Source organism: Schistocerca nitens, chromosome 3, assembly GCF_023898315.1.
Source record: "Schistocerca nitens isolate TAMUIC-IGC-003100 chromosome 3, iqSchNite1.1, whole genome shotgun sequence".
Classification (NCBI taxonomy): Eukaryota; Metazoa; Arthropoda; class Insecta; order Orthoptera; family Acrididae; genus Schistocerca; species Schistocerca nitens.
In genome coordinates, this window is record NC_064616.1 from 440,567,621 (window position 1) to 440,584,234 (window position 16,614).

The 16,614-nt window shown below is 46.3% G+C and overlaps 1 non-coding gene across 1 annotated transcript; it reads right to left on the reverse strand.

Moving 5' to 3' along the window:
• Positions 1-16,192: 16,192 nt before the first annotated feature.
• Positions 16,193-16,265, reverse strand: Trnaa-cgc (transfer RNA alanine (anticodon CGC)). Its single transcript has one exon. It is a non-coding gene; the product is annotated as a tRNA-Ala (tRNA).
• Positions 16,266-16,614: the final 349 nt, after the last annotated feature.

Below are 16,614 nucleotides of genomic sequence, written 5' to 3' on the forward strand. Positions count from 1 at the left end.
GTCAGACACACACATACACTGCAGTGTCAAAGTATGTTACCTCGCTATTTTATTAGCTCTGTTTCTCTAAAAAAAGTGGTTCAAATGGCTCTGAGCACTATGGGTCTTAACATCTGAGGTCATCAGTCCCCTAGAACATAGAACTACTTAAACCTAACTAACCTAAGGACATCACACACACCCATGCCCGAGGTAGGATTCGAACCTGCGACCGGAGCTGTCGCGCGGTTTCAACATGAAGCGCCTAGAACCGCTCGGCCACACCGGCCGGCCTGTTTCTCTCCATAGCACATGTGGATGCTAGTAGTTCAGTAATAATTAATGCGTAGCGGTTGGATATTTTAGTGTGAGTGCACATCCGTAAGAATGAATGATCATACAGAGCTGCCAGTTCTTATTTGGCTGGTAAATCTGGATCTTTGTCTATTCTACCACATTTACCGATTTTTAATTTATTGCCCTATTAAACAGCCAAATTTAAAGCCAGTTTTAATAATTTCCAGATTTTGCATCACTCGACTAACATTCCCACAGACTACACTATGACACTACTATTTTTTACTGTCGACGTACCTTGCCATGGCGAATGTACGATGTAAGTAAAGCATGTGTGCTGAAAAAAAAATGGTTCAAATGGCTCTGAGCACTATGGGACTCAACTGCTGTGGTCATAAGTCCCCTAGAACTTAGAACTACTTAAACCTAACTAACCTAAGGACATCACACTCATCCATGCCCGAGGCAGGATTCGAACCTGCGACCGTAGCAGTCGCACGGTTCCGGACTGCGCGCCTAGAACCGCGAGACCACCGCGGCCGGCATGTGTGCTGCGCCTGTATGGCGTATGTGCAGTGTGTGGTGTCGTATTGGAGTCAACTGCAGAAAGTACATATGGGGAAAGTAGACACTTTCAGGGGAGGAGTGCTCGCATCTCAAAACTTGACTCGTAAGAGCACACATCCAGCATTCTCACTGCTCAAATGATGATAGTCCCGCGTTGGGCAGGTCCATAAGAACGATTCTTGCTTCATATTTTAACATATGTTGATCAAATAAAGCTTCAACGATTGTGTGTACATTCTGTGCCTCTACATAAAAAAGTTCAAACCTGTAGCACTGTGTGTGTACGTCATACACTATGCGATCAATAGTACCCGGACACACTAAAAACTTAAGTTTTTCATATTAGGTGCATTGTGCTGCTACCTACTGCAGCCACCTCGGTACTCATTGGACATCATGAGAGAGCAGAATGGGGCGCTCCGCGGAACTCACCGACCTCGAACGTGGTCAGATGACTGGATGTCACTTGTCTCGTACGTCCGTTCGCGAGATTTCCACAGTCCTAATCGTCCCCAGGCCCACTGTTCCGATGTGATAGTGAAGTAGAAATGGGAAGGGACACGTACAGAACAAAAGTGTATAGGCCGACCTCGTCTGTTGAATGACAGAGGCCGCCGACAGTTGAAGGTCGTAAAGTGTAATAGGCAGACATTTATCCAGACCATCACACAGGAATTCCAAATTGCATCAGGATCCACTGCAAGTACTATGACAGTTAGGCGGGAGGTGACAAAACTTGGATTTCATGGTCGAGCGGCTGCTCATAAGCCATACATCACTCCGGTAAATGCCAAACCACGCGTCGCTTGGTGTAAGGAGCGTAAACATTGGACGATTGAACAGTGGAAAAACGTTGTGTGGAGTGACGAAATACTGTACACAATGTGTCGATCCGATGGTAGGGTGTAGGTATGATGGATGCCCCGTGAACGTCATCCGCCAGCGTGTAAAGTGCCAATAGTAAAATTCAGAGGAATTGGTGTTAAGGGGTGATCGTGTTTTTCATGCAGCGCGCTTGCACCCCTTGTTGTTTTGTATGGCACTATCGCAGCAGAGGCCTACACTGATGTTGGAATTACCTTCTGGCTTCCCACTGTTGAAGAGCAGTTGGGGGATGGGGATTGCATATTTCAACATGATCGAGCACCTGTTCATAAAAATGGTTCAAATGATTCTGCGCACTATGGGACTTAAGATCTAAGGTCATCAGTCCCCTAGAACTTAGAACTCCTTAAATCTAACTAACCTAAGGACAACACACACATCCATGCCCGAGGCAGGATTCGAACCAACGACCGTAGCGGTCGCGCGGTCCCAGACTGAATCGCCTAGAACCGCAAGGCCACTCCGGCCGGCACCTGTTCATAATACACGGACTGTGGCGGAGTGGTTATAGGACAAAAACATCCTTGTAATCGACTGGCCTGCACAGAATCCTGACCTGAATCCTACAGAACACATTTGGGATGTTTTTGAACGCCTACTTAGTGCCAGGCCTCACCGAACGACATCGGTACCTCTACTCAGTGCAGCACTCGGTGAATAATGGGCTGCCATTCCGCAAGAAATATTCCAGCACCTGATTGAACGTATGCCTGTGAGAGTGGAGGCTGGCATCAAGGCTGAGGGTGGGCCAACACCATAATGAATTCCAGCATTACCGATGGAGGGTTCCACGAACTTGTGAGTCATTTTCAGCCAGGCATCCGGATACTTTGGTGCACATAGTGTACGCATATGGTGCACACATACGGTGATACAGCTGAAAGTGACAATACTCGGTTGCTGCAAGTTCAATCGCTAGCACTTTATATGCTGAAAGTCTCCGTTTGTGTGTGTGTGTATGTGTGTGTGTGTGTGTGGAGGGGTGAGGGGTGTGGATCTTAATTGTTAGAGTTGAAAATAATAAGAGTTTTGACAGGATATATTTAATTACATTTATAAATATACTCACAAATATCGCAAACTCCATTTAGCTTTTATTTCTTTCCTTTTTGTACAGCCAGCCACACACATCCATGGCAATCACTTGTTCAATCACCATGTCTCCTACATATTGTGCAAACTGCCTCCAGCATGTATTTATGGCAGTCAGGAACACGGTGGCTGATCAGATTACATCATGTGCACCTTATGGGATACAAACCACCACCCACATCTCCCATACTGACTGAATTCAAACTGGTTGTTGCAGCTCCGTCAGCATTATATCAGGAGCTGTAACAATAGCCACTACACCTAAGTACAAATAGATCAAGCATATATAGTGATCACAAGAATGTCATGATGTTACCAATTTATCACAATGGATCAGTGTGTTTCTAAAATACACATACAGTGCAACAGAAACAAGTAGTTCTCCAAAGCAGTACAATATTAGCTGCTAGCCTGATATCATATCGTGTTGTTGTGATGTGTGCATAAGAATTATTGGGTTTTACTAATAATAGTAACGATAACCATATTGCTATGGCAAAAAAGAATTGACAGATGCTTACTGTCAGTCTTATGCTGTCTGATTGCAGTTTACGTTGGACAAAATACAGATGGCAAATAGTGGCATTCATGCATTCAAATTATAAAAATTGTAATTGCTCTAGGGTTGGGGACTGAACTTGAACGCGATTGGCTTAAACATCAGAGCACAGGAGACTCGGTGAAATTGGCTGATAGCAGAATGACACCGACACGCGTATGTAACACCACTGGCAATGGGGGAGAAGAGGAGGAGAGGAGACGGTAACTCTAGGAAGTGGGGAAGGGATGGAATTCTGAGAATGCTGATGATGTCATCGATTTCAAAAGTGCTGATGCTGATGTCAGAGACTTCCTGCCAGGAACTCACAGTAATCATCTACTACAATACACATACATTCATACAATACCATAGTACTTTTAAACAATATGTTGTGTATATATGAGCTAGTCCTTGAATAAAAACTCATCATTAGTTCTTTTTTTGTGGTTAAAGTTATGCGTAATGCTACTCAGGCAAACGAACTGTACAGAGAGGGACATCCTGACAAGAACCCACCTTTCCGATGGATGTTTCCTTGTCTTGTTGTAAAAAATGGTTCAAATGGCTCTGAGCACTATGGGACTCAACTGCTGTGGTCATAAGTCCCCTAGAACTTAGAACTACTTAAACCTAACTAACCTAAGGACATCACACACATCCATGCCCGAGGCAGGATTCGAACCTGCGACCGTAGCGGTCGTGCGGTTCCAGACTGTAGCGCCTTTAACCGCTCGGCCACTCCGGCCGGCTGTCTTGTTGTAAAGCGTCAAGTAACGACGACTTTCAAACAGAGGCAACGCAATCGTCGTAGACCTCGCGCAGATCAAGCTTCCACAGTTATTGTTCCCCTTTCTGTTTCAAAAAATCCAGTCACGACCACTCAAAAACGTGAACAGGAGACTGCCATCCTGAAACTCGTAACTAATTCCACCTTTAACAGTTATCTTCTATGGGCGCCGTGCGATATAGTCGATACCGATTCCTTGTTGTCTACTATTGTCGTTTACTAGCATACGACGACTTAACCCTTTATTACTAGCTCTCCATATGGTGATCTGGTGACTGTCTGACGTAGTCCGCCTGTGATGTCGGTATTTACGTTTATTGCCTCGTCGGTGTGCTCGTGAATCCGAACGTTTTAATATGAGTTCTAGGACACTATCAAATTGGTAGCAATGAGCTTACTCAAAATGTAATAGATAAGTAAAACTGTTGGAGCGCCAGTTTATAGACATGTGGAAACAGCAGTTAACATTACAACAAGTGAAACAGCTGTAACTTCAACACCAAAGGCAACAACAACAACAAATACAAGAAGAGCAGAAGCAGAGACAGCAGCAACACAAAGAATTCCTTCTCGATGGCGAAAGATGTAATATTAGGGATGCAAAATGTCAAAATGCCTTCTCACTGGTGTAATCAATCTTAGGCGTCATGGCCACGGACGTGAAAGGTCTCATCCGATACTGTAACATGTCGTTCAAATTTATCAGAGCATTATTTTACAGGTCAGTAGCGGGACTCTTAATCGTCAGATTGGCTCCCGATAACGAAGTTGTAGCTAAAACATTGGGATTATAAGATCCAGTCCTTAACAATGTTATTAAAATGGCATAGGCATTTGAAATAGCATCCTCGGCGCAACAAGCAATCCGTGCTGATTCAGAAATAACACAAATCGCAGTAAGCCAGCGTAGTACCCAACGTTCATTATGTTACGGTGTAGGTGTGTCAATCCTGGGAATGCAGATGGCCGAGTTGAAGCCCGACCCACTGGCCGTATTTTGTCAGGAGGCCAAGCAGGTGGTAGAGCGTCAAGGGGCAGTGCAGAGTCATACAGCGGTATTCGGTAACATTTGTTTATTCCGATAATTTACAGTACTCGACGGGTGAAGCATAGTGCCGGCGTGCTGTCCGCATGCTGTCCCGCGAGTCCAGCCGGCTCAGCAGACTCATGGTATGCCGACACTGCTGCTGCTGTCATGAAGGCCGCTCTCCTGTAAGTCGGCCACGCTCTCCTGGTCGCCGCCCGCCGATGCGTTGCAACTAGCGCCACGCTGGTGCCCGCAGTTCTGGAGACTGCTACTGTCCCTGGTCCTCGCTGCCCTCTGCTCCATTTGGCCTGTTCTGTCCGACCATGGCACGAAGGTAGGTGTACTGGTCACCCGTGACCCTCTGGCCACCACTGCTCCCAGGACAGGACCGGACTCGAACCAGCACGCTCGTCGATGCTGTGCTGCAACTTGCCGCTAGTGGTGCATGCCAAATCTCCACATCGTAAATTATATACATTGTCCCAGATTGTCCAGTGTGTGTGTGTGATATTCGGAATCGGATATGATCCCGAAATGGTTTTCGCGTTCAGATACCTATAATCACAAAGAAACCTATACATCCTGGTACGATTCACTGACTTCTTAGGTACCAGAACTACACTGCTTGAATATGGACTATTGCTATGGTCTATGATTCCATCGTGTAGTTGTTGTTCTATAAACTCCTGTAGTAGCGGTTGCATATGACGTGCTACCCTATATGGTTTCCTAAACACTGGTGTATTATTCTCTATTGGCATGTGATGCTTCGTAATCGGTATTGCCGGTAACGTACCTTCCGTTCCGAATAAATCGCTAAATGTCAATAACAATTCCTCCAATGCGACCCTGTCGTCTCCCTCCAAATGCTGTAATTTTCCCCTTAATTGCGCTGCATCGAAGATTTGCTTATGGCTCCTCCATATCGAGGTGATCTTCATCAAAACCTCCAACGTGGCCAATAACAACCCTTGCGACAAGCTAAAATCCGCTCTGCCGAAGTTATCTATACTTACAGGAACTCTTATTATCTCCTTCCATGTAACATGCATGAGCTAAACTCATCCGCACAAAAATGTGCGCATTATCGAAGCCGGGGCAAGATGGCGGCCGAGTAGGTTGCAGTGTGATGTGGCTCCGCATTCAGATGCAGATTTTCTCGGTAAAAATTTGATTGTGGACACTGATTTTTAATTATCGTGTACCGGGAGTGTTATCTTACACAGTCCGTTCTCGTTTACTCTTTAAATACTGCAAATAAAACAGAGAGAATGATTAAAGTGCTTCTAGTGCGTTCGTCGTGTGCAACGCGTCAACGGAGAGGCCGTCGCCCTCCCGCTGGCCGAGCGCGTGTCGGTTTCGCCAGTCAGCCGCGTCGGTTCTCGCGTGTCAGCACTCCGCGCCGCGCCCTGCGACACCTCGCCAGCCGCAGCGGAATCCGACGCGTCGGCAGCGTCCACCAGCTGCCCCGCGCCCCGCCGTCGACGTCAGCAGTAGCGGCCACCAGCTGTGCTCCCTGCTGTTGGTAAACAACCGCCTGCCTACCTTCGGCCCTGGATTCCAGCCGACGAAGCAGCGACACCACCACACCAGAGGCCGACGGAAGAAGAAGGAAAGCATGGGGTAAGACGCTAGCTAGAGCCATCAACGTCACACCAAGTATGGAACACACGGAGGAAGAACTTGTGCCCATGTCCCCCAGTCAAAAGATAGCAGCCATAGACAAAATATTGAGTGAAATAGGAGCAGAGTTAGAAGCTAAGCATGTTTCATCTGCCCTGTTAACCGTCATTAGAGACAAAGTGTTTCCCTTGGCTTTCGAAATAACTAGCCTTGAAGCTAAACTGTCCTGCCTAAACGATGAAAATAGGCGACTAAGACTAGAACTACAGAGAGCCTCGAATCCAGTCAAAGACTTCCAAATACAAACTTTGCAAGAAAAGGCTGAGAAATTAGAGAACGAAAATAGGGAATTGAGTGTAGCGAACCAAGACTTGCAGCAACAAATAAGAGATTTAACCAATAAAGTCACACAACAAGCACAGACACAAGCACACACACTGACATATGCTGCCGCCTTAACTATAGAGCCCAAAACCAAAGAGGCTCGAAGAATAGAACAGGCTAAAACAAAACAGGCCACAACCCTCTATATCAAATCGACAGAAAATCAAGACGCCAAACCTGTTCGACAGACCATCACCAAGAATATAAATCCCAGGAAAGAGAATATACATATAAAATCAATCAGAACCACACGGACTGCAGTTATAGTAGAAACGGAAACACAGGAAGATTGTCGAAAAATTATAGAAAAGACTAAAGACCTGCACATCATTGTCTGTGAAGGACCGCGAAAACGCAAGCCACTCGTGGCTGTACATCACGTGCCAGATTCACTTACCGGCGAAGAGTTTCTAGAAAGCCTTTACGAGCAGAATCTAAGCGGTGACACCACGAAAGAAGACTTCGTCAGAGAGGTCAAAATAAGATTCAAAACAGGGCCTAGGGGAAGGGGTTTCAGTCATCAGATACTGGAGGTCAGCCCACACCTGTACAGAATCCTTACAAGAAGACAGAGAGTCTATATAGACTTCTAATCACTTTCTGTGAAAGACTATACAGTAGTAAACAGGTGTTTTAAGTGTTGCGACCTAGGACATAAGACTAAAACCTGCAGAAAAGCCGACGTCACGTGTGCCAAGTGCGGTAACCAAGGACACAAGCGCAGTGAGTGCAGGTCCGAGGTTTGCGTCTGTATCCCCTGAAAATACAGAGGCCGCGTCTGCAATAAAACAAAAGGAGGTGATTGTCAGACCTATAAACAGCTGCATGACCGGCTCCTGGACAGAATAGACTATGGCAGCTAAAATCAGCACACACGCAAGAAACACGAACGCCCAAAGCCAATATCCCAAAACACATAAATACAAATCACCGTCAACATTACAGAGAAGCTACCAAAGAGCAATTTCCTTGAGAAGACAAATGAATCTTCTGCCGGAGAATCACGTCGATAATGAACCCATCCCGCCCCTAACACACTCAACGACGTTACAGGATAGCTGCATTAATACGATAAAATATATAGATGACATGACAATCTGTGGCTCCATCCACTACGAGGTGGCAAAGCAAATTAAAAGACAATTACACCACTGGATAAACTTCCAAATAACATTAATGCAGAGGATAGATGAGTTGGAAGATGAGCTTACATATATTGTGCACAAGAAAATGTACAAACAAAACCGACATACTCCCTCACAATTTCTCCCAGCCGAAGTACATCACACCACACATCCACAGGATGAACACAAACCAGAATCATCATCACATGGAAAACCCTACGACACACGTAAATGTGAACAGTACATCAAACCAGTCAAATTTGTCTCTGGAGGCACTCTTCACCCCGGGAAAAAGGAACAAGGAACAGAAAGGCATGCAGTCCCTGAGTCAAAACACATCGAAACACTCAGGCTACAGACCAATACAAAACTCAAAACTACTGGACCCAGACTTATAAAAGTAGACCAATTAGATGAGGACAAATCTGAGGGAGAGACATGTGACATTTGCAACGATGTCAACGTGCGCCTAGCAACAACCTCCACTCCAAACACAAACAAAGACAACATAACACATACAGTCAGTCCCATACAAATCACCACCATCGCCGACACCACGCCAGCAAGCACCACCAACACAGTGAAAAACGTGTGATAGCAAACAGCATTGAAGAGGCGTGTGAAAAAACGAAAAGTAACCGTGTGACATCCCAAAGAGGTCTTAAAATGTCCCCCAATCAGCGGCCAACACCAAGCCACAATCCGTCCAGTACCACCTCAGAGACCGCAACAGAAACCAGCACCAACAGCAAGCCAGCTGCACCTAATTATGATAATTTAGAACTTAACTTACCTTTAAGTAGGCTAGAGAAAAAAGAGATACTGCAGACAGCGCAGCGGATGCTACTTAGATTGTGCCAGCCAAAGGGAGATTCTCTCTGTTTTCCAGTAACTGAGGAAACAGACAGAATCATCCTAAAGACAGAAAATATTCCTACATCAGCAGAGCTGCTGCTCGATCTCATGCTCCAGGTCTGCCTGCGCAGGTCAGAATCTTTCGACTTGGACAAAATATATATAGATCATGTAAGAGCACACCGACGAACGTATTTTGATTACTCACAGACTGGCAGTAAATGTTTTGTACACGTAAAACACCCAGAGCACATAGACAAAAAATGAATATCTTACAACATAATACAAAAAACAGTACGACAGTCAGCGCGGAAATCCCTAAAATAGCACAAGACCTACAGGCAAACATCATGTGCTTACAAGAACCCTATAACAGAAACGGGCAACTGATATGTCTACCAAAACATGCTACCACAATAACAGGCAGCAATGACTGTGAGGCTGCAATAGTAATTCTACATAGAACTTATAACATAGTTAAGGTAACACAGTTATGCAATCAACATTTGGTTACCATAGAGATAACTAACGTTAACGTCACATGGGTTATTGCATCCATGTACGCCCAATACAGCCATCAAATACAGCCGTATGCAGACTACATCAGAGACCTAGTAATGCATGCCAGAGGAAAAAAATTAGTGATTAGTGCTGACATTAATTCCAGATCGACCCTCTGGAACTCAGACAGAACAGATGACAGAGGACGCATAATCACCGATCTAATACAAGAAACACAATTACATGTAATGAATACGGAAGGACCTATACCAACATATGCAGGGTTCGATGGTACGCGCAGTAATATCGACTTCACGCTAGCAAATAATGCAGCAATGGCATACGTAACAAACTGGACTGTACACGACAACATAACCAGTAGTGATCATAATAACATAACATACACACTAACTCACACTCAGAACACAATGACCAAATCACACACCAGACACTTGCTGTTGCACAAAGCAGACTGGAACAAATTAACGGAAATTATCCAACGACACGATCTAGAAAACATCAATGGAAGTATCGATTATAGACACACACAAGTTAACACAGGTGATACAACATGCACAAAACACATCAATACCGACAGCAAAGAACACAAACTGCTCACCAGTACCATGGACCAACGAACTTACGAGACTCAAACAAGACGCAAGACGCAAACGAAAATTATATCAAAGGACGATAGCAGATAGGGACCGACGAATAAGACTTGAAGCATATAGGCATGCACAAGACTTATGCAGACAGACCCTATACAACACGCGTAGACAACAATGGGAGCTATTTGTAACAACACAAACAGAGCAAAATATATGGGGGGAACCATACAAAATACTGACAGAGAAGATAAAAACCCCACTAGTTCTGGGAACGCTAAGGCAGGATGACGGCACGATGTCGAGGGGATGGAGGAATACAGCGGAGTTTCTGCTGTATAAACTGCTCCCTGACGACGTTATCGATACAGAAACACAATATCATGCAACACTAAGAAAAAACCTACACACACCATACAACACTGCAACTGTCACCTGTCCTTTTGCGCAAGGAGAGGTTGCGCTAGCAATCTCAGAGCTCAAAAACAAAAAAGGCACCTGGACCAGATGGTATCCACTCGGAAACACTGAAAAAACTAGCACCGCATATCACCCCGTTCCTAACAACGTTACTGAACGATGCCTTACGGCTGGGCAGGGTACCTACAGTATGGAAAACCTCCAAAGCAGTCATTATTAAGAAATCAGCGGACAGGAATCCTTCAGATCCAAAGACTTACAGGCCAATATGCCCAATAAACACCCTAGCAAAGATTCAGGAGAAGCTACTGTGTAAGCGCCTGCAAACACACAGAGCTCTCAGGGGTATGAACCGAGCGAGGTGGCGCATTAGTTAGACACTGGACTCGCATTCGGGAGGATGACGGTTCAATCCCGCGTCAGGCCAACCTGATTTAGGTTTTCCGTGATTTCCCTAAATCGCTCCAGGCAAATTCCGGGATGGTTCCTTTCAAAGGGCACAGCCGATTCCTTCCCCGTCCTTCCCTAATCCGATGAGACCGATGACCTCGCTGTCTGGTCTCCTTCCCCAAACAACCCAAAACCAAACAGGGGTATGAGCCAACACCAGTTCGGCTTCAGATCTGGCAGATCAATAGATGATGCAATCAACCAGGCCCTGCACATAGTTAACACCACAAAACAGAAATACGCCATGGCAATAATGATTGACATTGCCGGAGCATTTGATAATCTTTGGTGGCCAGCACTGTTTCAGAGGCTAAGACATCTGAAGGTACCGCAATCACTGTATAATAGTTTTCTGGACTACTGTAAAGACCGAGTAGTCGAATGACAGATGGACAGCCGGAAAGTAATTAAAAGAATTACCAAAGGCTGTCCTCAAGGGTCGATCTGCAGCCCCATCTTCTGGGACATAACAATCGAACCCCTCCTACAACTTCTGGATGGAGATGACAGGTCAGACGGAATTTTCGCCTACGCAGATGACCTATTAGCTGTAGTCACTGCAAACAACAGAGCCCAGTTAGAAGAGAAAGCCAGTGGATTACTACAAACAATTACTCAGTGGTGTCACAACAACAAACTCAGGATAGTCGAAAACAAAACAACATACACTTTACTGAAAGGATCACTCCAAAGGAATCCTTCGGTTAAAATTGGGGACACAAACATCAAACGAGCACGCATTTCGCGCTATCTTGGGGTACACATAGATGAAAAATTTAATTTCCACGAACACATAAGGCTAACAACAGACAAAGCAGAAAAAATACTCCACAAACTGGTGAGGCTAAATTCAAAACAGTACAGACTACCTTTACCAGTCATACGTACATACCACTGTGCGCTCTTCGAATCAGTACTCAGCTTTGCAGCTATCACGTGGGCACATAGACTGAGCGTGGTCACTAACAAAGCATCCGTCAGACGAGGGCAGAGAAGTGTCCTACTTAGGCTATGTGGAGCCTTCGGTACCACATCAGCGGATGCACTGTGTGTGGTGCTCGGAATATGCCCCATAGATATCACGATCAAATACAGAGCTGCGAGGTACTGGTTAAAGGTGGGGAGACTAGATAAGGTACACACTATAACCGGTGTGCCCATAGAGACGATACGTCACCTTAAAAGTTGGCGTTTGGATACATGGCACGGTGAGTGGGATGTAAGTGATAAGGGACGTAGACTGCACGACTTCCTCCCTGACATAAGGGAGCGGTTGAGAATGAGACATATCGATCCCAGCCGCGGTGTGGTACATTTCTTAACCGGGCACGGACCTTATCCCACGCACTTAAACCGCGTGAGTCTGAGTCAGACACCTACATGCACATGCGGGGAAGAAGGTTCCCCAGAACACACTGTCATTTTCTGCGGGCAATACGCGAACAATAGACATACACTACACTTAGATTACACAGATACAGACATAGATATATGCACAGCAATAAGAGACGAAGAACAATGGGCACAATTAAACGCACTGACAAACAGTATTTCAAAAACAACACTTGAAGAGTATATGCGGACACGACATCACAGACATGCCTATGTGCAGCGTAACAGAAATCTCCAGAGGATGTACAGCGATACCCACAGTGACAGCGAAAATAGTGACAATGAGGAGGAAGAGGAGGAGGAAGCTGAGATGTGACAGTAAATAAGCAGAAGGTGCTGGCAATCTAGCCAAGAAAACACCAAATGCTGTACATGGATGCGCACCTAATGTAGTTAATACATAGGGTTAGGAACAAATAGGATAAGAAACATTATTTTTCTACTAATAACCATTTGTGTGTGAGTGTCTGTGTGTGTGTTCAAAAATGGTTCAAATGGCTCTGAGCACTATGGGACTCAACATCTCAGGCCATAAGTCCCCTAGAACTTAGAACTACTTAAACCTAACTAACCTAAGGACACCACACACACCCATGCCCGAGGCAGGATTCGAACCTGCGACCGTAGCAGTCCCGCGGTTCCGGACTGCAGCGCCAGAACCGCTAGACCACCGCGGCCGGCTGTGTGTGTGTGACTGGCAGTCAACGGCTCGATGAAACCATTCCGAGGTATTCACCGTCAGTCACACTCGGTGATGGTACTAACAAATCTCTCATCTATCCTATCTTCTTCTTATGTTCTTCTTAAAAACAACAAAATTTTATTTATATTTCAACCTAAAATTACTGTTATTTTGAATCATTCTTTGTAAATGTTGTAGATAAAACAAAAGGAAAGAAAACTGTAAAAAGATGAAGAACGAAAATAGTAAGATGTACGACCTGTTTTAAACATCAGGTAACAGGTCTATAATTTGGCAATAAATAAATAAATAAATTATCCAACTCCTCAGTACTCAAGAGTGGCTCCACCATGTACAATGTCTCCTTTGGAAAGTCCATATTTATCGAAACCCAAACTACCTTCCCTGTACCTGCCGGTATGTTATCCTGCTGATCGACCTTTAATGAACCCGTTCGCAGTTTAGCTGGCCTCACCTTCAAGTTAAGTGCGCCTTGCGACATTCGTCCATTTGCAACTGTTTCCCCCATGCGAAACATTGTTCCACAGAGTTCCACTGTTTGTTGCCTAAGATATATCTTCGCACGATGTTTGTCAAGGAAGTCCAGTCCGAGAATCACGGAATACCTCTCACCTACACATGGTAACACCTGTACCTCGCCGGCTGGAGTGGCCGAGCGGTTCTAGACGCTTCAGTCTGGAACCGCGCGACCGCTACGGTCGCAGGTTCGAATCCTGCCTCGGGCATGGATGTGTGAGATGTCATTAGGTTGGTTAGGTTTAAGTAGTTCTAAGTTCTAGGGGACTGATGACCTCAGATGTTAAGTCCCATAGTGCTCAGAGCCATTTGAACCATTTGAACTTCACACACATCCATGCCCGAGGCAGGATTCGAACCTGCGACCCAAGCGGTCGCGCGGTTCCGGACTGAAGCGCCTAGAACCGCTCGGCCACTCCGGCCGGCGTTGAAGCAGACCCATTCCCGTTTAACGGCTGCTGCCGCCGAGTATCCCCCCTACTTTTACTCCTGCAGTTCACTGCCCTGTGACCCATTTTCCCACATGAGTAACACCGCAACTGACGCTGACATTGCCTCCTAATGTGCCCTACTGGCCACAACCAAAACAATTTCCGCTGCCAGGACTCTATGCTCCACCCTTTGCTTCGTCGCATAATCTACCTCCTCTAAGTATGTGGCAATCGAGCCGCCTCAAGATGACTGGGATTCTCCATTATCACCCGGCGCTACGTCTCCGGCGGTACTCCCCGCAAAAACACATCTAACGCCCTGTTCTCGGCCTCTTGTAAAAGCATTTTATTAGTCTCCCCATTCAGTGACAGTTCGAACTTTTGTACATTCAGTTTCAAATCCCGTCTGAGAAAACCTCCACAGTCACATTTCTCCTCATAACTAACGCAATTAATTTTTCACGAAGAAACGTGGTAGTATTCTGTTTTTGATACCTCTGGCGTAACCCAGCCTCAAGCTCTGCAAACGTCCCCACATTGTTAAACGTTTCATGGTACAATATATACGACTTGGCTTCCCCTATTAAGCATAACTTCTCCACTCCCAGCATTACAACATCCGACCACCCATTGGCCTCAGCCATTGTGGTAACGGCATTAAGGAATACCGACACATTCTCCGTCGCTTATCCCGAAAAGGGGTTAAACATCATCACGGTTGCCGGGTCAAACGGTCTATAACACTCCACGACCTGTAATTTACTTTCACCCGACATCCCTTCTCCTACTCGCAGTACCTCAAATCTCCATAATAATTCTTCATATTTTTCTTTGTCACTTATCCTCACCTCTGACAATACCCGAATTAGGTCTGTTAGCGCAGCTAAAGCTTCCGCTGTAGCCACTGCCGCAGTCTCTACTGTTTGTCGTGTTTCCACCATTCTTGCTTATAGCTCCACAGTGGCCATTATTTTCACTCTGATACTCCTTAAACTTTGTTCTTGCGGCGAATCATCGTCCATCTACATTCTGAACAATTGCGCGCCTAATGACCAAATCTCTTACAAATAAAATAATTCTGTGGCACCCACTTAGTAAATGGCAATCCGTGGCCTAAAAGCTTACAAAAATTACATCGCTTAGGTACTATGTTACTATGTCCCCCATGTCCCCTGAATCAAGATAAATCTATGGGCCCCTCTGGCCTTACAAAAGACACCTTTCAAAATTCAATCCTAATTAATAAAAACATAAACCATAAATCAAACGTCACTCAGCCCTACACAACGTGCTCGTGCGCAGGTGAACAATTCTGCTTTCCTCCCTATACTGGTATGGACGAACACCTCCTGAACGACAAGACGGAACAAGAAGTGCATGACCACCCATTACGAATGCAACCAAACACCTCAACTACCACTTTACACAGCACACCACAACACTACCTGCTCGACATAAGATGTGGGAGTGGAAACCCGATACCAGCATTGTAACCAGCACCACTCTTGTCACCACTGCTGCAGGGTCTGTGTGTCGAACCCAGGACTCCAGATGGCCGAGCTGAAGCCGGGACCTACCTCGCTGTATTTTGTCAGAAGGCCGAGCAAGTGCAAGAGCGTTAATGGGCAGTGGTATTCGGTAGCATTTGTTTATTCCAGTAATTTACAGTAATCGATCAGTACTCAATGGGTGAAGCATAGTGTCGGGGTGCTGTCCGCATGCTGTCCTGCGAGACCAGCCGGCTCAGTAGATTCCTGGTGTGCCAACACTGCTGCTGCTGTCATCAAGGCCGCTCTGCTGGAAGTCGGCCGCGCTCTCCTGGTCGCCGCCCGCCGAGGAGGAGGAGGAGATTAGTGTTTAACGTCCGGTCGACAATGAGGTCATTAGAGACGGAGCGCAAGCTCGGGTGAGGGAAGGATGGGGAAGGAAATCAGCCGTGCGCTTTCAAAGGAACCATCCCGGCATTTGACTGAAGCGATTTGGGGAAATCACGGAAAACCTAAATCAGGATGGCAGGAGACGGGATTGAACCGTCGTCCTCCCGAATGCGAGTCCAGTGTGCTAACCACTGCGCCACCTCGCTCGGTGCCGCCCGCCGATGCGTTGCAACTTGCCACACTGCTACCCGCAATTCTGGAGACTGCTACAGTCCCTGGTCCTCGCCTCCCTCCGCCCCGTTTGGCCTGTTCTGTCCGACCGTGGGATGAAGGTGGATGTAGTGGTCACTCGTGGCCCTCCGACCGCCACTGCTCTCAGGACAGGACCGGACTCGAACCCGCGCCCTCGTGGATGCTGTGCCGCAACTTGCCGCTAGTGGTGCATGCCGGATCTCAACACCCGCTGTCGTCTCTGGTGCTGTTGCAGCGCTGCTGCGCCTCCCGCAGTGTACGCCTCGCCCGGACACGGGTACGCCAGGTGGGAAGCGAACGTGG